This window comes from Cloeon dipterum, chromosome 2, assembly GCF_949628265.1.
Source record: "Cloeon dipterum chromosome 2, ieCloDipt1.1, whole genome shotgun sequence".
NCBI lineage: Eukaryota > Metazoa > Arthropoda > Insecta > Ephemeroptera > Baetidae > Cloeon > Cloeon dipterum.
The window spans coordinates 27320537-27346854 of record NC_088787.1 but is presented as its reverse complement, the minus strand read 5'-3'; the positions used below and the strand labels follow the sequence as shown (position 1 = coordinate 27346854).

General features: G+C 39.3%; 1 protein-coding gene across 6 annotated transcripts in view; it reads left to right on the top strand.

The window, feature by feature from the left end:
- pHCl-1 (pH-sensitive chloride channel 1) overlaps positions 1-26318 on the top strand; it is a 90247-nt gene that overhangs the window by 28275 nt on the left and 35654 nt on the right. For all 6 annotated transcript variants that reach the window (XM_065477048.1, XM_065477052.1, XM_065477050.1 and 3 more), the window contains exon 2: positions 6056-6137. The gene's annotated coding sequence lies outside the window, so the exon portion shown is untranslated. The remainder of the gene's footprint in view (positions 1-6055; positions 6138-26318) is intronic.

The following is a 26318-nucleotide window of genomic DNA, read 5'->3' as shown; positions in this document are numbered from 1 at the left end:
CTGCATGAGAAGTTACTTTGGACGTGTGCAGGATAATATCCTTCTCGCAGCAGAATATGTTTTCTACATTAGCATTAATTTGCGAGGTTAATATTCTGTCACTAATTGTGAATTTCTACTGCAGCGGAATTTTACCCATTTATCTCGAGAAACTTTCTGTCATGCTATTTGCATAAACATTTATCACATTTCCAGAACTAGTTCATTTATTTTGAGAGAGAGAGAGAGAGAGAGAGAGAGAGAGAGAGAGAGAGAGAGCATGTTAATAGCAATCATATTTAACTTTTGAGTGAAAGTCGCGGGTCGGAGGACAGTTGACGCATGTCAAGCGTTGACAAAATTTATACCAGTTATTATGCTCTAAGAGTTAAAATTTTTTAGTTAGAATTAGAGACCTTAAACAACAATTAGAGACCGTCACAACATGTGGAAATAAAATTGTAAAAAATGTTTTTTTTCAATCAAAGTGACGCAGTGAGCAAGTGTTTTGGTTGAGATAGCTGATAAAAAGTTAAAAATTAAGTTCTGAAGTAAAAGATTATAGCCAAATCTCACAAGTAAAAACTGGCCTGCCAACGGAGCAAAATTCGATTAATCTGGTCTACCAGCCGTCACCTCAAAATTCCATGGCCTAGACTTATAGCTTTAAATGAAAATAGGTGCATCAAACTTGTGAGTCCGTTGTTCTATAAAAGATGGATCGATAATATTTTTTGTTTTATAACTAAGTTGAGACGTAGTGAAAGTGCGTGCTTGCCGTAACACCATTAGAGCCAATCCTGTTTACGCTGCTGGTAAAAAAATTAAAGCTGTGTTCCCGTAACCTGTATCCGTTTGCGCCAGTTGCTCAGCACTGATTGAGCTTATTACAAGTAAAAGGCGTGAAAGCAGCTGTGCTACAATAAAAACACAAGAGCCGTTTTACGTGCAGCAAAGCCGCAGCAATTCAATCAATAGAGCGGCCGCCTTTCTCTGCGATTTTCATATAGTTCTGATCTCATTACACTCGCAGACAGTAGAGAGCGTTGTTCGACTTTCCACAGGCGGTGAACCTCGCACGGAAAAAAGAAGAGATTTTCCATGTGATCAGATTCAAGAATAGACCGGCGAGTGTTAATAACAAACAAATCTTTTTAGAAGGCTTCCGACCACTTTGCTGCGCCTTTTGCGCGCGATCAATAAGACATGTGCATGAACAACGGGTGCAAAAACCAAAGTCGCCGGCACACGGTCGCATGCACGTTAGAGACGGTGCCTTTTAAGGCTGGCAATGTCAGAAATTGGATGTTCTGATCCAAAGATTACCTGCCAAAAGATGTCCGATTCTTGTTTTATTGATCGGTAATTGACTAAACCGAGAAACACAATTTTCGCATCGCCCAAGCAGCCACCTATAAAAGGTCCCATCGCAATTTGATTGTGTGCCGCCGTCGTCAAGTTTGCACCTACTGTTCATGCATGTTCCGTATCGATCGCGCGCATATACAAAAAGAGGGATTTAACGTTATATCTCTATCATACGTGATCAAGATAATTGGCCTTGTCTGCTTTATCATTTTAACTAGAAAATAATGAATTTTTGATAAAAAAAAATATTATGACATAATGCTCTCATAATTCATTTATACTCCACGGAATGGAATTCCATCGATTATTTTTTCTAATTACAATAGAGTTAAACTGATTAAGATATTTATTTTACAAAACACGACAAAGTTGACTATTTTAAACCAAGAGCCTACTAAGTCACTAAAATTTGGACAGAAAATACTGATTTTAAACATGAAATTGCCTGTCATGCTGTCAATATTGTCACTCTTTACGAATAATGTTGACTTGATTTGATCAGTTTTTTTCAAAGCCTTCACGATATTATACTGTCGACAAATTAAACTCTAAATTTATCTTTTAAATTTAAGAAAAACATGCTTGTTCCAAAAATGAAAGCTGAATTTGCTTGCCTTACGATATTAAATTGCTACAAAATTCACCAACCTTCAACTATGTTTGCTAGAAAAGCCACAAAACTCCAAAGTCCTATAATCAGTGCGCAATCCCTGAGAAGTAAAGGCTATAAGGACGATTGCATTTCACGTTCTTGTCAATAAAATAACACTCATTTGAATAGTTTCTAATACAGTATTTCATCCCTCAGATCCTCATGGGTGCTGTCGAAATAAAGTGCATGAGATTTAAAAACTTTTATATTTGTACTCCTCTAGTGATTACAATTTTTCACGTCCCTGTCGACCGCGTCGCCGAGTAAAATTACTTTCCAGGACAAACAGACGGAGCGAAGTAAAGAGTTCGCCTGCAGCAGCGACGAGTTTTCGAATTAAAAAACTTTTACCACCGCGATGTTTGACAGCAGGAAAATAAACGAAAAAATGCCCTTTGAAATCCACTGCAATTATTGCTGACGAGCCGAACAAAAGCTGCGACAATTTAAGTGTATTTAAACAAGCCGCGTTGTACACGTTTTCTCCGAGCTGGAGAGAGCACCTTTGCTGCTGCCGTTTTTAATAGGGGTGAAAAGAAAGAATGAGACCAGCTTTTCGCCTGAGGGCGCAAAATTTCCTTAACAATAATGATATTATTTATGAATAATGTGCGCGGCGCAGGGAATGTGTGCTAGTCTCGGTTAACTTGTGAATAAATTCCTCCTTTCGCATAAGGGCTGGTGCGTCAGCATGATTAATAGTTTTGCGGATTTCAAAAGATTCTCCTACCCTGCACTCCACATGCCTCTTCTTATAACGCAGTCAAATTAGCATCAGCCTGCTTTGCATTGCTAAATATGACGATGCTACAAAAAATATCATCCGTGCTCGTCATTCAAAAGCAGTAACATGTCAACTTAAAAAAATAAGGAGCAAGAGATGGAGGAAAGTGACGGAAAAAAATGGACAAACTTCAAGCATTATGTAATAGAAATACCACGTATTTGAGAAATTTTGTTAAATGAGAATCAAGCTATTACGTTTTTTACTTGTTTATTCTTGCATAGTCGAAATCATACATAAAATCAAAATTAAATGTAAACTCCAAGAAAGAGCTAATTAAAAAAAATTGTTTAATATTATGTCATCAAAACTAGTCAAGATATTATTATATTTTTGTTTATTCTTGCTCGTGTCAAATTAAAATACATACATACAGCACACGTTATTTAAAAATTTCAGTCATAAATTTTGCTATGCACAGGTTTTTGATACTTTTAATTACATTTTTATGTTTTTCACTTCCTTAATAAGACATTGGTGAGCTCAGTGAAATTTATGAGTAGCAAGAGAAAGTTTCTTTCCATTAGCCTCTCTTAGCACGTTTCCATTATTTAATTTTCTTCATTGCGAGCTCTAAAAGAAACGTGCTGGGACACAAAAGCCACAGCGTCTTTCATCATCAACGTTTCTCGAGGAAAATGCAAATTCTAGGGAAGCACGCTTTTATTCCCACTGGATTATCATAAATTCGTCATAAAACAGCAGTGACAGGCTTCGGCGTATGTCATTACGACTCTGAGGGCGAATAATGAGAAAGCTGCCTGATAATAAGGCAGGCGATGAATAAAATGAGACAAAAATGGTCGTAAAATTGCCCGGCGCTATGTAAACAGCGCATAAAATCTCGTTGCCACCCTGTAATTACTGAGTTTGTGCTTTTTCGACCATCGCAGCCACACGCGCGGCGCTCCTGCGGAAGGCCAGGCTATGCAAATTGCCCAACAATGGGGACACGCAGGTTGCATACATTCAAAATGCTGCAACGAAGTTTTGACGCAGAAGAAAAATACAAATCCGCACTTTTTGAAACATAAAAAACTGACCTAAATGACAATTTGATATTAAAAATTTTAAGTTCAAATTTGTTTCATCAAGCCCCTAAATAGACTCCGAAGGAAAATATATATAACAGAATCACATTAAAAGTAATTAAATATATCATTAATGCCAAAAGAATATTCATATTTTCAAATCAAAATCAGCAAAGTAGAAATGTAAGTCACATTGGGGTTCCAGTCGTTAATTAATTTTCCTTATTTGCTATTTTACTCAATATAACGCCTGTGCAAAAAGTTTTGAATTTTAATAGAACAAAATACGCATAACTTGTTCTCTGGAAATCTTTGACCTTGCAACAATCATGACGGTGAGCTTCAGCAATTGTGTCACTGACACGGCCAGGAACGCGGCCAACGAATGTCCCAAAGTATGGCATCATTTCACAGCCAACTGGCAATTTGCGCAACGCACTGGTGAATAATTCAAGTTCAATATTCATAAAGCTGCTTTGGGTCGTAACGGCGTCTCGCGGGAGGCGACGGAGCGTCTGTGTCTCTTCGGGCGACCACCCCATCGGACGATCGATACACACACATTGAGGTGAGCCGCTCCTACCGCAATAACGTCGCATCTGATTAGGCAAGCAGATCTTTTTCATTTGGCCAGCGGCTATATTACTCCGAAATTCGATCTTATCACCTACGCTGCGTTTTCGAGGCCGCTGCGGACCTGCTGGTAATTTATTACGTGACCCGCATATTTCGTCTGCTCGTTTAAATATGAACGATTCCTCACCCAAGAGCATTTACGCCTCCCTGGACGCCCCCCAAAAGGATTATTTCATTCCCGCACGTGTCACTTTTTTGCCTCATTTCGGTCTGCTGATTTTACAGCCACCACTTTTTGCAATTTGGCTGTATTCAAAACCCAAGCCCAAAGTTGTTTGCGCAATCGATACACATCGATACACACACATTGAGGTGAGCCGCTCCTACCGCAATAACGTCGCATCTGATTAGGCAAGCAGATCTTTTTCATTTGGCCAGCGGCTATATTACTCCGAAATTCGATCTTATCACCTACGCTGCGTTTTCGAGGCCGCTGCGGACCTGCTGGTAATTTATTACGTGACCCGCATATTTCGTCTGCTCGTTTAAATATGAACGATTCCTCACCCAAGAGCATTTACGCCTCCCTGGACGCCCCCCAAAAGGATTATTTCATTCCCGCACGTGTCACTTTTTTGCCTCATTTCGGTCTGCTGATTTTACAGCCACCACTTTTTGCAATTTGGCTGTATTCAAAACCCAAGCCCAAAGTTGTTTGTTATGTAGATGAGGCCAATTAACTAGACATAAAAGCAACTCGTCCCGCACACAAACGGACAGACACGCACGATGATATATTACTTAATTGGTCAACTCTTCTTTTTTTCACTGCGTCCTGTACATTTTCCAGCAGCGATGAGGAAAGTATGGCATCTTTCAGGCACTGTTTTGAAAAATGTATTCACCATGGATTCCCTTGGGAAAGTTCAAGCTTCGCATTGTTTCAGAATGTCTGCTGTGTACTTTGTATTGCACAATGTTTTGAATAATCTCGCTTAGGATGCGTTTTTGCTCTTCCTACACGAAGAGTAGCAGAAAAATAAATAATACACGTCATGACCCGTAAAACGCGAATGTGGAAGGATGAGCGTTACTCAGTGCGGAAAAGCCAGAAAAGAGCTAGAACGTAAACACGTAACAGTGAGAGGCGAGTAAACAAGAGTGCTTTTGCAACTCGACCATGCGTACTCTGGACTTGTGCGCGAAACACAGAGTTAGCAACGGTCACTGCGCGTTTTCCACGCAAATAATTCCCGATGGCACAACAATCCGTTATCAGGTGTTGTGATTTTGCTTCGAATGAAACACGCACCCTTCATATAAATTCAATACTGGTACATACTTTAGGTTAAAGCGCAAAAATATTTATTTCAATATCAATTTTTTTTTTAAATTGACCATAAAAAACTGAAATAAAATCTTGAATAATATCAGCCAGATTTATGCTCCTTTACTGCTATGAAACTTGGTCTTTTAAAGTAATGAATATTTCTGCTTTAGGGCGCAATTTAACCGTTTATTTTTTCACTCGCCTGCTGACCACAACTGCACCGCAGACCACGGTTTCGGGCAGAATGAAAATCTAGCTAGTTGGCTAAAAAATGGGGTCATCGGGGCGTAATTCCGTGAAATTGTCAGTGACAGCGGTTCTCATTGTGCTTGCAGGTCCCGTCGCTCAGCCGCCAGCCAGAGGGTCCCCACGCACGCCAGCAAGCCAGCCAGCAAGCCAGCCAGCCAGATTGACACGGTAAGCACACACACTACACGAGAGAGAGAGAGAGAGAGAGAGAGAGAGAGAGAACTCTAATCCGGCGGGATGCGCTCGTTTTTATTTTGCGCTCCAGGCCGGAAAATGAAACGCGCAGTCCGTCAAGTTGCGTCTGCGTTTAATTGCGATATCATTTGACAGTCAAAGCACCGTCGCAGTGATGGATTGAGCCTGCATCAATTTCTCCGGGGTTTATGTACTAGAGAAGAGGAATTTTTGCTTTTTACACGCGTTGAGTGATGGAGAGAACGGGCCCATTGTTAAATTTATTCAGGATGTGATTTCTAAAGCTAGAAATATGTTATAAATAAGGGAAACATCTCATAAAAGTCGGATCAATTTGTCACGGTTGCCCTTTAATAAAAAAAATATTTGGATTTTAAATGGCTGACATTTGCAATTCATGCGGCTGCACACCAAAGGATCATGAGTTAGGATTACACGCATAATTTTACGACTTGCCACCCCTTGATTTACGAGCCCCGAGATAAAAAGCCAGTGTTTTCCGCTCGTCGGACAAAAAGCAGCGTAGGATAAATATCAAGCAAGAGTAAATTATGCGCTGCTTGAAGGATGCAAAAACCGACTATAACGAGCCCTGCATCCGCGGGCAAATATTTACAAACACATAATTGCCTTGCTCGCAGCAGCACAATTGTCGTTGGTTTCTAATTCATGATGATAGAAACCATGCATTGTGATATAGTGGAGCCATTAAGATATTGCCCTTTGTTGCTCCGTCTCGTTTGCTCCCGTTTTAGTCTTTTCATATTATTGATTCGCCTCTGTTGTGTTACACTCGGGTAGGAGAATACACGGCCACTTTCTTTTCTACTTCTGGCCTGGATAGAAATAAGGAGCGCCGCCGCGTGTCAGCTCGAATTTTTTACTCTCTACGTCTCGCACAGTGGTACTCGTCCATCTTGCATGCTAAAAGCTCGTTCGCACGGCGGAATGAAAGAAAGGTGGCGGCTGTGACAGTGAACTATGCGTGGCAAAGACGAATTGTCCCCTACTCAAGGCTCACTTGGGATCGAGTGGCAAGTTTCATGCGTGCTATTCAGGGAATTGATTCAGCAAACGCTTGTGTTTGTATTTGCATAGGAATTTCACTTCGCCATCCTCGTTTCACAAAGATTCTGGATTAAATGCATTCCTTTCGATCTTAAGCTACAATTTATGTTTCCCTCAATAAAAACTAGAAGACACTTAAGGCCATTTTACGTGTCTTATTGGAAGATCAATTAATGTAATTCTTTAACACCACACTGGATTTAAAATGATGTGATGCATAAATAATACCATCATTTGTTACGGATCGTTGATATGCAATGTTAAACCATCATATATAGCACACACGCTTAATCAGAAAAATATTTTTTTCTGTTTTTCGAATAAAAAACGGTAATCTCTACAAGTGTGAAATTGGATAATTGGTGTATTAGAAATTTTCATCCCATATAGGCCAATTTTGTTTGTTTTGTTTGAAACGAAAAACATTTAAAACGCAAGTTCACACACCTTAAAAAGAAAAAAAAGAAAATATGCATTTGATGGTTAGTGATCTTTATGATCATATTCTCACCAAGTTTAAAACAATGAAAATATACGAAAAACGAAATTTGTGTAAAACCAAAGGGCAGCTGAAAAGCTAACACGCTGATACGCTCTGAAGTTAAAAAATATATTGTAAAGTATGAACAGGGAAAAAAGGCGACCCTCTTCCACCCACGCCCTAATGCAATCCTGTATCAGAGGGAGGCGCGTAAATCAAATGTGTCGATTGCAAAAAGAGTGGAGGGATGCGAAAAGCCGGAGGCTGGTGAAATTAAACGCTCAGAAACTTTTTACGCGGGAATCAACAGGATTAGGCCCAATCAAGACGGCGTCTGCCCGCCGTCACCGCAACTTTTATCAGAGCCAATTGATCACGTGTACTTGTCGTGTTTTAAGCCTCGAGTGTCGTCGCCGCGCGCGTGGTACGAGACGCGAATTCCGAGAGAAAGAGGCGCACACGGAAGTGCCAGTGGGCCATCTTGATTGTTCGCCTCGCTGTCTTTTCCTTTTCCGCCTCCTCGAGTTTCCCAAAAAGTCGGCAGGATTTCGAGGAAAAGAAAAGCACCCACTTGCGCTTTCGTCTGTCTCCTTTCTATCGCTCCTATAGATCGCACGCGGATAAGAGCGCAGAAAACGGTATGTCAGAAAGTCAATTTAACCAATTTTCCGCTCAATTTTTCCTTTCCTTTATTGAATTTGGCAAAAAGTGGAAGACAAACACCGCAGAAATTTGATTGATTGATCGAAACGACACAATAAGATAAAAATATGATTTTGATAGATCGTGCGTTTCTCCACCCTTGGGTTTTGTCAGGGAAAGACACAATTTTGGGATTTCCACATTTTTTCTACGTCTGAGAGGAAAACTGATAAGGTGGAAATTATTTAAATCCCTATTCAAAAATAAAAACAATCAGTTAGACAAGGCACCAAAATTGATATTGTAAATATCCTGCTAAACAGCACATGATCATTTAAGGTTTACTAAAAAATACACGTTTTTGAGATCAAAGGGAAACCGCAAAAAATTAAATTTTGCAGTACTATGGGTTGTTTGCGAACGTCGATTTTATTTTTAATTTTTTAATATTTCAACCAGGTTGGAACCAAAGGGGTACAGAAAAGTAAAATTATTTCTAAAGGTTTCAGAAGAAAGATTAGATGCAGAAGTCAATTGAATGAAGATTTTGGTTGTAACAGTTTTGTTCTGAATTAAATCGGCAAAAATCCAGAATATACAGCGAAATCCGAAGTGCACAAGTAAAAATCGGAGGCTGAAAAATTAAAAAATAGCTCCATAGGCTAGTTAAATTTAAATTCAGTGACATAAAATTTTTAATTTTGTCTGTGAATTATTTCTGACCCACAAAACTAAACTTCTTATATCTCTTCAAACAAACACAACGCCTTTGTAAAAATGCTAATTTGTAATAAGATTTTCCTAGCGTTGAATAAAAGAGCAAAAAACCACAAACCCCTTCTGAATCGAATAAATCAAGAGTACTATTGAGCAACGCTTTTGCAAATCTCTGATCACCGAAACAGACACGACACGTGGTATTGACTTGTATAGGTGTAGCCAGTCAGTCATTTGACAAAAACCTACTCGTCGTGCCAGCGGATTCGAGCGGTCTCTGGTGCGGACGCACCCGCCGTGTGCTCCACTTGGATTCGGCCCAAAAGTCGTGCCGAGAGCTACAAATGTTTCGCGCCGCGCTGCGTGCAACCATGTGACTCAATTATGCAGCGAATTATTCATCCGGCCGGAGTGAATTAATCACGGATGCGTTAAATATCCAGGCTGCGATGCCGGCTGCTTCGAGATTAATTGGCAGAGAACACTCGCGGCTGACACGGAGCCTGGGTTGAAATGTTAATACACACACGCTCCGAGCGAAAGACTCGCTTGATTTTGGATGGATTTGGCATCAGGGGAGATGGAATTTGATTGAAGTGGCAATCCAACATTGAAGGTTCATATGCAAGGGGTACTTTTAGAGGGTAACCTCATTGATCTAGTTGTTTCATCTACTATAATGTTGATTAAACAGAAATAGGCGCGTGGCGGGATGATCAGGAATGACTTCAAAAGAGTAAGTTATTAAGTTTTTGAAAATATTCTATGCAGGCAAAAAATCCAACAAATTTTAAGCAACAGTAAACAGATTTATGTTTCAAAAGCACGCAATCACTAAGAAAGCACAAAAATGAAGAATAAAATATTCATGCTAACAAATTGTAAGAATAAAAATCAATAACTATTTAGGCACTTAAAAACATATTTGGTAACTTAAGCGTGATAAACGTTTCTGCCAAGTTACAAACTTTCCCCGCTCATTTTACGATTTCAAATTTGAGAAATGTAATTATTACGGTACGGTAGGTTAAATTTTTCGAGTGCGTGAGTGCCTTGGTCCCGGAAAAATTTATCTGCATGCGCGCTTGTGTGCCCTTCTTGGCACGAAATTCGCCTGGCAGCAGTGGCTGGTGGATTTACGTTTAGTCAGGCTGGAACTAGAGGGCTCCGCCCGAACCGCGTGTCTCCGTGTTTTTATAACAACCAGCCGAATTAAAATATTTACAGCACACGAGCGTAAAACCACGCGAGTGGGATTTGCAGAGAAATAATAACTCTGAACGTTCCAATAACTGAGCCGTTGTAAATTATTTTTCACGTTTTAACAACTTTCAGGGTGTGTTTTATACATCGGGTTGTCAACAATGTTGATGGGGTGGTGAACAAATTATCACATAAATTTTTAAGAGACTCAAGAGACTTAATAAACTTCCCACTGTTTTTACTGGCCACTCATAGCAATAAATTTGATGAAATTTAATGATATGAAAAATAAACCAATACTATTACGATTTTTTTGTTGTTCATAGAGGTAATACAAAAAGAAGGAAGCACTCAAGGAGGTCAAAATTTTCAGAAAATAAATTAAATGCAAGTACTCCACGGTAGCGAGCGATGATAATTTTTCAATCTGCCCAGGAATTTTGACGCGTTTAAAACTGTTTCCAAGACTTGCACACTGAATTCATGGAGCAAAGTCTAAAATCGTTAACCCTGCGTTCATTTCGATTTTCCCTCGGAAAGCTTTCCTTTGCAATCGATTGCGTTTCTCGTACTGCAGCAAAAACATTTTCGCGTGAGAGCCGCATTTTCAATAGAAGCAGCCCTCGAGTTTATTTTATTTACATTCTCTCACTCTGTCGTGTTTATCCAGAACCGACTGAGTTTTCTCTGGATATGCGAGGAAATTGACTGTGCTCGCGGGCGGAGAGTGCGAGATGTGTATGTGTGTATTTGTTTGCGAGAAGAGGAAAGTAATACTGCATGAGCTGCGTTGACACGGGGCGTACACGCCTTTTCACTTATCTTGCGTCGGCAAAAGTGGCCCCGCAGACCGGCTGCTGCCCTTTTGTTCGCGCGCCGCTCTTTCATCATTTTATTTCGGCGCTGCACGCTCCTAACCCTTTGTTCCCGCGCAAATTTGATCCTTTTCATCTTATTTTCGTCGAGATTTTGGATAAAAGGAGCGAAGTAACGGAGCGAGAGAACGCTTGCAACGAAGCCGCAATGAGTTTTTGTTTCTGCACTATTGTTAACTCTCAAAATGGGCTTGGAAGCATGGAATTTATAATAGCTTGTTCGGTGATATTTTCATATTCAAAATGCGGTTTAAGAGGGCAGGCAAATCAATAATTTTTAGCTGTGCATTCTCTACAGAAAACCATTTAAAAATTTTCTAAATTATAGTTTTTTCAGCATATTTTAAAGTGTTGTAGCGCTTTTCTGGTGCAGCAAGGTCTTGATGGCTCACAGAGCAAGGTCTTGATTGTTCTTTACAGAAAGTAAACGCCAGTAGCGGTGAAGTGCGCTGTTTATGCTCCTGCCGTTTCTGAAAGCTGTGGCTCGACACCACCACCACATGAGAAAGCAGCCTATGCACACGGTGTAATCTCTTGGTCGTTTGAACTCGCACGATCTTTGCGACGCGAATAATTAGCTGCAGGCCAGCCTCGTTAGCTGCTTCGTGCGGTATAAAGCTAAAACTTGCTGCCATGTAAAACGGCTAAGTGCCTCTTGATAAATTGCTCTAGACATGACACGATAATTGCCTAGCTCATTTCTGTCGAAAGCGCGAGTTGTTTCGTAAATACTGCCAATTAACCACTGAATTTATTTATGTTTTTGCAATAAATTTACATTTAACCATCCAGCAATATTTGTTGTAAGTAAATTATCAGTTTAAGTTGATTTACTTTCCCTGAAAATATTCTACTAAAGAAACAATTATTAATTCGATAAAATTTAACCATCAGAAGGCTGAATATAGAAATTTTGTAGCTAATAACGTCATTAGAAATCAATTTCCGTTTGATGGGAAAATTCAGAAACCATAAGCAATAATCAATGTATTACATATACGCGCGTATTTGTAGACCCTTAGGATCGTAATTGATTTTGAATGTCCCCGAGTGGATGTTAAGTTATTGAATAATGATCTTGCATGGAAATAGTGCTACATGAAAGAAGCAATACATTACTAAAAAATCGATTTCGCCGTAGCTACCGCAAGCAAGTGATTTTTATTCTCTTTCGCAATGGTCTCATTTCCCATTCAAAGCAGCATTTGAATTCGCAAGCAATTCAAAGAAAAAAAATAACAAAATAAAGCAAGGCTTTGTGTAGCATTCATTTCTCTTTGTCATCGTTTTTCAAGTCTCGCAATGAATGGTCCGTTTTTGTTCTCAGCTAAAAAAAGCGAAATATCTCCACGTACTTGCCAAATTTATTTCAATGCAGCGCAAATTGAAATGGAAATATCATGTCATATGAAAAATATGAACCATTCGTTGCAATCGCTTTCCTCTAAAAAATAATTACTTACAATTTATTTATTTATTGTTGTTTATTCTTGCCAAAGTCATAACATAAGACAAAAAATATAGAAATTACAGCAAGAAATGGCAATTTTGTTGAGTTAATTGATTAATTAATATACTAAAAGTTAGAGGATCATTTTTTAGAACCAAAATTAAAGATTCTGGCAAAACTGAAAAAGTAACATTAATTCATTTTGACTGATGATACGTAAATTGCGTCAAATTAAATTGCGATGATGCAATAACAACTCTTTGTACATTATTATTAGCGGTCCATGGTATAAGCGAACGACTCGTGCACAAATTTAATCGAATCAGGCTCCGCTAATGATGCTGCAGGTTGGGTGCTGCAGAGGAGGAAAAAGCGGCATGCGCAAATTTACACGCGCGATTGTGCCTGGATGATGGATCGGCGAGCGCCTGATTAATGGCCTCTCCAGTTTGGATATTCATTCGTCCGCTCGGGCTATGCACCAAGCGCTTGGTTTATTGTTCGGAGGCATCGCTTTTTTTAGTGCTTTGTTTTGCTCGAGGTCCAAAATAGCTTTTTTCTTATGCTATTTCCGACTACAATCAATCCCCTCAAAGGGATCGTGAAAAACACATGAGGTAAGTCTAGAACTGATTCCGGGAATACACATCGGCAGTCTTAATTTACATGCATTTCATCTAAATTATGTATATACATCACGAAATTCGTGTCTGCTACAAATTTCATATCAATCTAAAATTTAACTTAACCCCCGACATCGCCCCATACAAAAGATATAAAAAAGGCTAAAGCTAAATTCAAGTCGAAACAGAAGCTAAAAAAGTCAGAATCTTTAGAAAAAACCTGTATGAGTTTTTATTTGACTTGACGTGAGTACCCGTTCACACAAAAATTAGACATATTATATTAAAATCACTTCAGACAGACCACTTATATGCTTTTGCTTTAATTGAAAATGAATGTTATAAAGTTGTCTGAAAGATCCAAAACTAAATAACCTAAGGGCTATTTAAATTATTGTTTTATTGCAAAACACTTAATATCTTCTGAATGTCTATTTTCCAAGTTATCTCTGGCGAAATTCAAAGCAAATATTAGCACAACGCTGGAGGAACACAAAACTTTAGTTAACGTTCAACTCTCGTTTCCTCGAGTCAAACATTCAATCAGAAGCACGCAGCAGCTGAGACGGAAACTTGAAGTTGGCCAACTTGTGCAATTTGCTCATGTGACATTTTGCTTTTCCCTCAAAGTAGAAAGCAAACACAGAATCGGACGAAGCAAATAGTGAGGAACCGTATTTAATGCCCATTGGCCGACAGAAAAATAAATAAGTTGGCTTGCTTGTTGCAACTTTAATACAGACGAAACGTCCCTGACCGACGATAATTACTGCCAACGCACCTGCGCTGTTGCTTTTTATTGGCAAATTACGTCTGGAGGACCGGTGTTTTTGCAGTGCGCCCAATTCAAGTGGAGGTGCTCTCGAAACAAGGGTCCGCAGTGCCCCTGGTGCTCGAATTTAACGACTCTGCTCAGACCTGCCAGCCTCTCCACAGCACAGTTTTGCCCTCAGGCTAAAGTGGGTGAAAGTGCTGCAAAGGGCTGCAAACAGGCCTACCTGCTCCGCGCTGGGAGGCCTCAATGTGCCTAAAAAGAGCATTCTCGCGAGGACATGTATCGGAATTTTAAGATGTTGCCTATTTGATGATTGAATATATATGTTCAAGGATATTTTCAAGTTATAACTTAATTCTCTCTCCATATTTCGTATTGATGTGAGTCGGACACTTTTTTTATTTCAATATAGATTGTAATTGCTTTTTTGTTCCGTAAGACAAATGAAAAGTCTTTGCCTGTGCTTTATTACGTTCACATTATTTTCGTAACTTTTGTTAGTGTATTCAAGGTTAACCCCGAAATAAATTAATAAGTAAATTAAGGACGAAATTTCGCGGTCGAGTATAGTTGAAAAGGCTCAGCCTTTGCCTCCAAGTTCTAGTTTGGGCAAGGACCGATATAGTGACCTAGTTCTGAGCGAGACTGTTTGTCATAATCGTGACTCATCAAAATTCGAAATGAATTATGCACGCGTTTCTTTCTCTCCTTCTTCTGTGTTGAGCGGGTTTGCACAACATGTAGAGTCTGAGCCGCAGTGATCGATACGTCTTGTGGCAGTTTGACGTGGCCAAGTCGAAGATTGGTGGGAACAACCGGCGGAATGGCTCGGCCGCATGGAATAGCGCAACGCTAACCGCAGCGAGCCTATAGAGCCGATTTGCTACGCAGATAGAGAAACTCGCTCACTCCATTCTCGTTTTCCACCGAATTGCGTGCAATTACTTATATAAAAGCCTTGTTTTGGCCCAAACGCGGGACGAGCTTGGCAATTATCTGGAGAACGTGCACCTATCTGCAGCCACTATCTTCAAACTCACGTGCTGCGTGTGTCTGTGTTTTGCTTGCCGCAGCATAGCGGAGCGGGACCCTTGAGAATGAGCAGGGAAATGTTTTATTCCTTGCTCTCTGAAAGCATTGATAAAATCTGCGGTTGCAAAGAATAACTCCATGGGTGGCGAAATGTGAAATTTCCATTTCGTTTAAAATTCTGGGGGATAGATGGTGAAAATTGATAATTCTTTCAATGCAGCATGTGCTTTTAAAAGAACAGCATTATAATTATATTATCCAGATCGATTTTAACAAAGTTTAAAAGCAGGTGTTTCGAAATAACAGATTAATTCACCACATCAAATGTGAATAGTATATATGATAGAAAGCTGTTTAAGTGAAGGTGCTCTTAAAATTTAAAACAAAAGGGAAGTAAACTTTTGAGTTATTAGATTTTGGAAAATGAAATTTTTAAACTTTGCCTTGACATGTAAATTGTTGAATGCCCTGGTGGTTTGCATATGTGGTTCGTAATATAGTATTGCACAGTCAGATTTGTTTATAAAAATTCATTGGTTAAAAGTTGCATGTCACGAGACCCAAGCAAAGTGCATGTGCACCGTAGATTTCATCGAATTGAAAATACCAGTGCTTCGTGTATAAAATTATAATTGAGCAGATAAAATAGGGGCGTTTTCTGCTTCTGCAGTTTAAAACGTCAATGTGAAAAAAATTATAATTAAAGTCTCATACAATGCAGGTCATATATTTTCAATCCTTTTTTAGTTCAGCATTTGACTTTTCTAGCCCTGAAACAATTAAAAGTAGCAATTAAATTAAAACATGCCCAACCTCTAAAATATGAATAATTTCCCTAGATATCATCACATTTCCACGCTAAAATTTCTGTCTGAGCTCTCGTCAACAGGTTAACAGCTGTCACAAAACGAAAATTCATAACACACCTTTCAACAACACACTGGTCAAAAACATAAAAATGAAGGATGGAACAAATTCAACGGAAATGCCATAACAATCATTGGCATGGTGATGGTGAACAGTGTGATATATAGGAAAACGATAACTCAGGCCAAAATTAATATCCATGGCCGGCGAGGCATTAATCAAATTGCTCGCCGGGGACACGAGATATACGCGAAGCGAACGGCCGGCCGATTCGGAAATTGAGGTGAGTCTGCGTTAAAACCAGCTGCCTTAGCAAAATTTAATTAACTTATCTCATCACAGCATCCAACCACGTGCCTGCTGCACATTTTGGCTTCGACCTGCTAAAACTATCCTACCGTTTAATGAGGTACACATTTAAGTACAGAAAATTTTCTTTGCACACTCACGGATCGATATAATATATGCTCGGTTATAGGGACTAACATGGGTGATCTCGTTTCAATGATATGAACCAGTTTTATCGGCTAAAGAACCTACGGTCTATAATATTGATTGATTTTTAAAACACATAATTTCAGGAAAACCACAATTTTTTCATTCTTAATAGTATCTGATATTCAAGATGTATTTAAAACAGGACCAAACATTTTTAGTTTTATTGAGACCGAAATGACACAGAAATTGTTCAACTAGATAGTTCACAAAACCTACAAGAAGTGTGGCTTTCGAATAGAGACAAATTTGTTGTTTTTATTTTACGCTTAGGCGCTTGCCAAAATCAACTTTTGCCTTGGCTGCCTTTGTTGCACGCAAAACGCACTGGTTTGAAAGCAGGGCGAGAGTGATGCTAGGACAAGGATAACAAACGAGAGCTAACACAGTAAACAAACAAAATAACGCCGATGAATCACGCAAACGAAGGCAGAATGAATCAATGTCGCGGCTGCGTGGCGCGACGAATGCAAAATTTCATTTCTACGTCGCCGTTGTGATTAAATCCCATGAAACGCAATTATAACCAATCCAAGCTCCCCTTGTAATTTAATCCAGCCTTGGGCACAACTAGCGGGGCAAAATTGCGCCAAGAGGGAAAATTAAAAATGAAATATTTGTTGCTGCATGCGGAATTAGGGCCACAAACGAGCTCAGATAGGGTGCGAACAGCCGTCTGCAACGCTTTTGTTGGCAAAAATGCAAATTGGGTGACAGCTGTCGCGTTTGCTCGGCTGGTTGACTGCTAATGACGCGTTATCTGATGGCACCTACGGGTGCACTTGCCTGCTGCATTGTGCGCACACAAACAAGGAAATGGAATACAAAAAAGGAATATAATGGGAGAATTTCCATTTAAGAAATTTAAAATTCAGCCATTCTAAATATACACATTTGAAAAACAACTTGAGCGGCTAGAATTCATAGGTTCTATAAATTTTAAATACCCAAAAGTGATTAAGAACAATGTACTGGAAATGTCAACAAATTAGCATAGGGCAAAATTAACAAAAATATTAAAAATTGTTTTGTTGCAAAATCATATATTTTTGTTGCTGGTGCGTTATACGTTTTATTGGTAATAAAAAAATTGTAAATATAATTTTTTTGAAATAAATAATTGATTCGCATGCAACCAAGATAGGTGTAACTTATAAATGTTCATATAAATCGGAAAAAATTATATTTCCGATCTCTGTTGTACTGATGATTAATTAAATCTTTACGGCTATAATTTATCGCTCATACAATTCAATTTATTTCTCCAAAACAAGTCATCAATAGAGTAAAAATTAAAGTTAAAAATATTAAATTGAGGAGAAATTGGTTATTTGTAGCGTTAGTGAATGAAACTCGTGATATAAATAACATCAAAATTATTGACTACTCCATCTATTGGTCAAACAAATTTGTGTAAATGGTTGGCACATTAAGGAAAAAATCTACATACAAATCGCATTGTAAAAAATATAGATTGTTGACCACATGCAGTCCGAACAAAGTTGAGTTTATTTTACGTTCAACGGTTCAACAGAAATGCTGTGTTAAGTTCCGTTCTTTACATCCCATTGAAAGTACCTCGCGGCCATTGTTTAGTAGCAACAGCAAAAAGTGTTGGAATCGACAGACAAAGCATCTGTCTGTAACTACAACCACGCCGCGGTAAAATACACATTAATCCCGTGTACTCTTTCTTTGCATACGGCACTGGTTGCAAAGCGCAATAAGACATTGTATCCTTCATTGTTGAGCATACTCATCTGCTTTCCGCATATAATCAGACTCTGCTCTCGAGTCGGGCAGCATTTACTTGGCTCTCTCCGTGTGTTTACTTTCCAAGGGAGCATTGAAAAGTTAATCGCCAACAAAGCAGCATTGAGCGCGTCCTTGGCCGACGCCCTTCCCGGCCGTTGTGTCGGCGCTTCTCTGCGATTCATTGTCGGCGCGGACAAGACTTTCCTCTGGACCGGCCTTATTATCGTCATCACATGTACAGCCTGAGAAAGAAAGGGTCTGTGCGAAGGAACGCGCACCACACCATCCGCAGAAAGACACGAAATGCTTTTCACGACTAATTTCGCTCCGTCTGCATGTTTGTCTGTCCTTTCTTAAGTGCTCCGCTGTTTGTTTTCCCGTGTACAAGTTGCATAACTTCCAGGCATGCTGCGCAGGAGGCATAGTAAGCCGGGTCATGCGGGGGGATTCAGCCATTTAATATTATGAGCAAATAAAGTTGTAGTTTAGAGCAGCAGTGCTAGAGCAGTGTTGTGGATTCTGATAAATAAACAAATAGGACAGATGCTGTTAATAAATAGAATGCTGTTGTAATTATATTTGCTTTGTTTCACAATGTAGAGCTATAAGCGAAAAACGCAAAACATATATAGATTCATTTATGAAATCCCTAGTGGTGAAATTTCCCCACGAGTGCCGCACATTGATCCAATTTTTCTCAAGCGAGAACGGTTACTCAAAGAATAATCTGCCCTTTTACTGCCGGTTTTGCTCCTTTCCTTCTTCCGCGTCGGCAGCCGCGACAGCTGATATTTATAGCACGCCGCTTTATGGCTCTTACGCGGCTGATTATCCACCGCGCAGAATGTTTAATCTCATTTTTAATCCACCCCACAACGCCCAGACTCAATTAGGCAATTAGCCGCCCGCCGGCTGATTCTAATTTACTGGTGTCATTTGGCCGAATTCGCTGAGGTTTTTCCGTTTTTTACAGTCGCGTCTGCACGTAAAGCAGCAGTCTTTGAATTTAGTGCGGCTTTTTCTCAAGTGGCACATTAGCTTTAATTAAGTGTGTGCTCCTACGACGCAATCCTAGATACAAGTACCAAAGTTTGGTACTTCCTGAGGCGCACGTTGCTAATCTGAAGGATAAATTTGCAAACTAGGCTACATGGTACTTAACAAACAAAAAATTCAAGGATTAATGCTCGCAGCATGTTAAGCTTTGGCCCGTTGTTGCTTTCCTCTCCGATTTGTGCATAAAAAGGTGAATCAGAACAAATATTTATTCGGTTTGTTTAGAACCAGGCCAGAGTTGCTTGCTATGTTACCATAATATTCTCCATCGCAGTATGACAACCCTAGAAATACTTGGGAGATCGCTTGCTCTCATGCCGATTAGCCAGCCCCTGGAAACTGGGATCTGCATCGACTAGCCGCAGGCAAGTTTCTATCTTTTCTGCTGGGCATTTCCTGCGACTGTCAGACATTCACGGTGTTACAATTGCATGAGAACCCAGCAGCGAGGTGTTTAACAATTTGCAGTCATGCAAATAGGTGCAATCTCGATCGACATTTCCAAAAGCACTGCACATCCTAGAATTTCAAAAGAATATAATATATCGTCCTGGTGGCGTAAAAATCGCGCATGTGTTCTTGGTGTACCCGTAAAAAGCGCGCACGTGTTCTTGGTGTAACCGTAAAAAGCGCGCATGTATTCTTGGTGTACCCGTAAAATTTGCGCATAGCTCCAAATCTCAATTTTACAGGAGAGAGAAAAAACTGTTTCCCCACTACAATGCATGGAGCACATCGAAGCTGTTGCTGTATTTGAATGCTGTTATTAGATGCAAAAATGGTGGCTTACAATTTTTATCAAAAATTCACGAAGCAAAGCCCAAGTTCCCACTTTTCAAATAGGCTTTCTTCCGAGACCTGCATGTTTTAATAAGAAATTTCATGATTTTTCTTCAAACCTAGTGCCTAATTATATACTTTCCAACATTAGCTTGTACTTTAATCATGAGCGATTAATTTTTAGTTTTCGGAGATTTTGCATTTCAAAAAAACATGACATTTTTTAGGTCAAATGTCGTTGTCATTAAAATAGATTTTTTAATCTGAACTCAAATTTGAGAATGAATATGTCGACATTTTTAATTTTTTTCATATCCATTTTGTAGAGCACAAAAATTTAAGTTAAAAACGTAAAAATTTAGAATGGCATTTTGTATCATTTTTTTTTATTAAAAAATGAGAACTTCGAAAAAACTTGTTTTTCGAGGTTAGTAAAAAACGATGATCGACCAAATCTCGACTTCTAATCATCCGAATTTCAAAAACCACATACCGTTAGACTCGTCTTGACATCCCTAAGTGCAATAAAGTGGTATGATTCCTACCAACCCCCAACCCCCATTTAACCCCCTTAATAACGTGAAATTTAGCATTTTTTCGGCCTTTTCAACACCTTAGCACAACGTTGACGAGTAATTGTCTTCTTCAAACCAATTTAGTTACTTAGTTCACTTCAATACGAGTCAAACGATACTTAATTTTTGAAAATAGGACCACTACAACCTGATATTTGGGTGGCACAAAGTTTTTTATTAAGACGCGGATGCATTAAAATGCTCGATGAGCACCAAATCTCGAACTAAACACAAAAAGGTGGTCCTATTTACAAAAATTAAGTACCGTTTGACTCGTATTGAAGTGAACTAAGTAACTAAATTGATTTGAAGAAGACAATTACAAGTCAACGTCGTGCTAAGGTGTTGAAACGGACGAATAATGCTAAATTTCAGGTAATTAAGGGGTTAAAAGGGGGTTGGGGGTTGGTGGGTACTATACCCCTTTAGTGCACTTGGGGACGTTAAAACAAGTCTAACGGTATTCGGTTTTTTTCAAAATCGGATGATTGCAAGTCGAGATTTCATCGATCATCGATTTTTAGCAACCTCAGAAAACAAGATTTTTCGAAATTTTCATTTTTTATTAAAAAAATGAGGAAAAACGCCATTCCAAATTTTGTCGTTTGCAGCTTAATTTTTTGTGCTCTACAAAATGGCTATGAAAAAAATAAAAAATTTCAATATATTCATTTTCAAATTTGAGTTTAAAATCCAAAAGTTAATTTTTATGACCTGATCTTTGACCTACCACTTTGAGGTAAACATAAAAGCTGTTAGCCATGTTGAAACGAGTTAAACGTTTATTAAATTTTTGTTATAGTACACCCCTGAGCAAAAAGCTTTGAAGTATGCTCAAATAATTCCCAAGATTGTGACCTTTGAACATCCGCGTTGAGTTTTTGGATTGATTATACCCCCAAATCTCAGGTTCGAACCAACAGAATTAAAAAATAACCACCGCTAAATTCCAACAGTGGTTAGTTTTTTCAATTCTAATGGTTAAAACCCGAGATTTGGAGTTGCAAAACTATCTCAGTTTTGTCATCATGCGCGTGTATGTGGGCATTCTGCAAGAAGTAGTTTTCCTTTCTTTGTTTCTCATCATCCTTACAAGCTGCTCTAACAGAAGTATTGGTATTGCATTTTATTTTACTAGTTTTCATGTATTATACCTTTAACATACTTCATTCACATTACCAACGAAATTATAAACAAAATGAATCTTATGAGAGGTGCATGAGAGGTATGCATGTTTACGCGGCTGCCGGCTACTATCCTTACTTATTGGCGTTGTCACTAGATGATGTTCCTGCTGTCAGAGGAGCATAATATTTGGATGGGGCATGTAATAGGCGCCAAAAATTTAAAATTTAAAAAAAAATGTGTTTGGTAACCCACTGTTACTTACGCACTTTTTCAGATGCGCAACTTTACACATGCGCGCTTTTTACGGGTACACCAAAAACACATACGCGCTTTTTACGGGTACACCAAGAACACATGCGCGATTTTTACGGCACCAAGACGATATGCAGGAGTGGAAACTATGAAAATTAATACAAGACTCTAACTTGACTGGATCAATATGTCTGCAATTGCACAATATAGGAGAGAATAATTTGTACGTTCTAGTATTCTGGAAAAAAGGCTTAATCAGCAGTACTTTATCTGCAAAAGAAGATCAATTTCCGCAAATAAACTACTGAGGATTTACTGAATCACCGGCCGTTAAAAATTATCGACTGCACCTCATTGCTGTGTGTTTTGCGCGGTAAAAGAGAGAGGAAGCGAAAAAATCTTATGAAACCTCGCCACTACTCCCTCTTTTAAAAATTCAGGAACCCAAAATTTTTGTGGTTGTCAAGTCATTCTTCGAACGATATCTTCATTTGAAAAAAAATTCACCATAGCTTTGCCCTACTTCCGTCTACAGCAAAAACCATGTTACACCAGATTAAGCAGCTTTGCAGACTTGTTCATGATATTCCACGTGCATGTTAACCGAATTGATTTCAAACATGTGTCGCAGCTCTGTAACGTAACTGTGGGGTGGATAAATCACAGGAACTGCATCTCACGCTCGTCATGTTATGTATGCTGGGACACGCTGTTGGTGACACCACAACATTCGCTTCAGACCGACACTTTGTGCAATTTGCGCCGTCCGTTTGCAAAACGAGGCCGGCTCCCACTTGTGTGTCCACCAGAGAATAATAAATATGGATGAATCACAAAGCTATAAAGCCGGCTGCTGACCGACGACATGCACTTAATTTGCCAACTAAGCCACCCGGCCAATATCGACACTCAGCCATTTGTGTGCAGACTAATTAAAATGCTGCGTCAAAACCAGTGACCCTTGTTCGGCTAATTGCCGCCACTGTTCGTGGCCGCGCCGACCAGCTTGTTTTGCAACCTGACATTTCAGCTACTTTGCCAGTTAATTTCAATCGTTATTGCTTTGCGGTGGCGCAGAGGTCAATCGTTCGCCTCGTTGTCCGCCTCTTGTACATTAGCAAAAGCCAGCTGATAGGAGACGTCCAATTAAAGTGCATACTTGTGTCCACTGCAGAATCACGACAGTATAATTTAACTCCGATGCAAATATATATCGATAGATTTACGCCTCATTATAGAAATTAAACTAAATAATGTCCAAAGCAATAGATATTTCCTAAATGCTTCATTTGGTCTCATATCCAAGGCTACAAGACAAACAAATGGAGCTATTAAGCCAGTGGCCCGCATACTAATGCGCATGCATCAGCTGCATTTGTAATGCGAGATTTATCTAATCAATTTGTGGGATTATTGCAAGCTGCACGCTCAGCGTTGTAATGATAGCCCTCGGTGCTCACAATCAGGCAAGCGTGATCCTATACTAATTACGTGGCAGAAAGGGTCGATGAAAATGTGGTTACAATCATATTGAATTTTTTTAAATATTTATGTATATATTTAGCAAGCCTAAAAGTAAATGATATTATTTCTAAGTAAGATTAACAGACTTTGAAGTCTATCAATGAGCAAAGTCAACGTCAGTGCTCTTTGATGCTAATTCGATTTGAAAAGCCACAACAAAATGAGACAAGCAACCCAGTGTAATTCCAATTTGCATTTCAATATGCCGTGAAATCCTTTGTATTTAATTTGAATTTTAAATGCATCCCGCATATCCCATTATATGACAATGACTCAGGAATCTGAATTTGCATTTTAAACCATGGTGATTTGGAAATGCAATTACTACGCGTCATTCAGGCAGCGTTTTTCGTACTCATCTTCTGTAAATTACCGCGGCGGGCGCGGTGTATCAGCCAGGATGAAAATTGTTTCGTAATTAATCCGTTAAAACAATCCGGCACGGGCTCGTCCGGCTGCTCTGTGTTTCGCAATGCGATGCCTGTTTATTTTGCGCTTGCCGAGTGTAATTACATCGGTGGCTGCCAGTGGCAGCAGTATTTACGGCGCTCCACATGAATTCTTAATCTCATTAATATGCCACGATGCCGTGGTGTGTCTGTGTGTGTGTGTGTGCGCACAACGCGTGTGTTTGTATATTTACCTGCAGCGCCGGCATGCCCTGAATAATTGAGCCATAAAGGAAAGAACGAATTGATTCCGCAGTGCTGCCGAACCCATTAAAACGCTACGCGTGTACCTTTTATTGTTCCGACTTTAAAGCCACCCGCGAGTGTGTGCTTCGTGAATTTACAACCGAAAAGTTTCGTCAGAAGTTCTGGGATGCCTTCGTATTTCACTATTTTTACGGCCGTCCGACCGGCACGACGTCATTACGCTCGCCTTCTCTTTGTGATGATGGCGGTGGATTCCGATGACCCATTTTCCGATGGGAATCAAGGCAGGAACTATCGGCAAATGACTAGCCCCTCTGCTCGAAACTGCGTCGATCGATTCCTCTTATCCTGTCTCCGGTCATTTGTGTTTAAAAAAAATTGCCACTGCTCTCTGATATCGAGTCCTGATGGAACTTTCCGCAAACATCTCCTTGTCAGGCACACGTGCCTCCCCATCCCCACTGAAACTCTAAGGCTGCGATCATTATACAGTCCAAAATTAATCAATAACTTCTATAATTATTTAAAATATTTGTGAAAAAAATTCTTCATTTTCTGCTACTAAACTTGCACATTAATTATAAAATTTCTAGCTTGCAAATAAAATACTAAAACTATTTTTATATTTTTTGTGGTCAATGAGAAAATCTAACCTCACTTTACTTATGACATATACTTAGTACTAATACCTCACAAATAATCTCACAATAATTAAAACAAAAAATCAATTTGTACATAAAATCGTTATATTATGCCATCAAAATAGATGACCTGGAAAAAGTTATCATCATCAAGCGTCACAAGCACTTGGTAATGCTCTGTGCGTATTCTTTCCCTCTACCTAAAGTGGCTTGAAGGAAGGCATTTCTGAGTCTCCTGTGTGTGATCGCGCGTGACATCCAACGTGAGGGTGTATACTTGAACGACAGAAACTGAGCACAGCCAATGGGATGCTCTGGATTGATGGATGGCATTTGCATTACAAAGTTGCGGAGTAAAATGACTCGGTAAATTTATAAGATAGTCAACTTTCCCTGTTATCAGCTCAATTGTGAAATGAAGCGTTGTGTTCGACCGAGCGTTGACTGGAGAACTTTAAAGGCCGCCGCTGAAATTTGTTATACTTGCCTTGGAAAAGAAAGCACGTAAAGTGCATCTGGGAAAAGAAAACAAAGTGCGAAATCGATCTGCCGCTAAGTAAACCAGCCGTCTGCCGGCATTAATTAATACCAAAACACGGCCCGGAGAGCTTTTCGAGGAAAATTAATTTTGGTCGCAGCGAAAAGAAAGTGTACCGAGAAACCTCCAGAGGTGCTCAACGATTCAAGCGCTCGTTGCCTTTCTCCTTAATTGCAATTTGCATTCGTTGAGTCCAAGCCAGTAACGGAATGGCAATATTAAAATTTAAATCCAACAATACGCATAGTATGTAAAATCTTTCTTCTGGGAAAATTCTCTATGCAGCTATAAGCGATGCATGGATGCGAGTGCCTTGGTTTTGCGGCTGTCAAGCTGTCGTAGGGCGTCATGGCTGCTTTAATATTCGAGGCTGGTTGACACACTTTTGTTTCTACTGGATAAATATTTAACGTCCTCCCTCGCGTATCAAAAGGCACGAGCAGGCGGGCGTGCATCTCCTACTCCGAGAAGATGCCTGTCGAAAACAACTTTCGGGACACATCCGCCTAAGTACAAAGACCTGATGGTAGAAGAGTTTCCAGGCTTTAAAGTTCAGGGAGGATAAGTTCAATCGCCGGTCCGATTTTTCATGTTTTTTTTCGTATGCATGGAACATCTGACATAATAAATCATCACAAAAAAAACCGAGAGAAATTTCATCTTATATTTTGTTGGAATGAAATTTATGGTTTTGAAATTGAGTATTTTAGTAAATTATCGATGAAATTTAAAGTACGGGGAACCGAATTTTCATACTAATAAATCAAATAAATTGAATTTTTTGTCTTAGTTTATAAAGCTACGTACCTTAGGCGACCCACATTAAAAATAAAATTACATCGTTTACTCTGCAATTAACTTATTCCATTCCCTGTGTTCCGTGCAAAGTAGAACAATCCCATTCATTTTTAATTTTCAATAAATATAATTAAAATGTACTTTACTTTGTATCGAACAATAATCTATTTTAGCCAAAGTTATATGGTAAGGTTAACAACAAATTTTCTAGTTCCCTACCTCC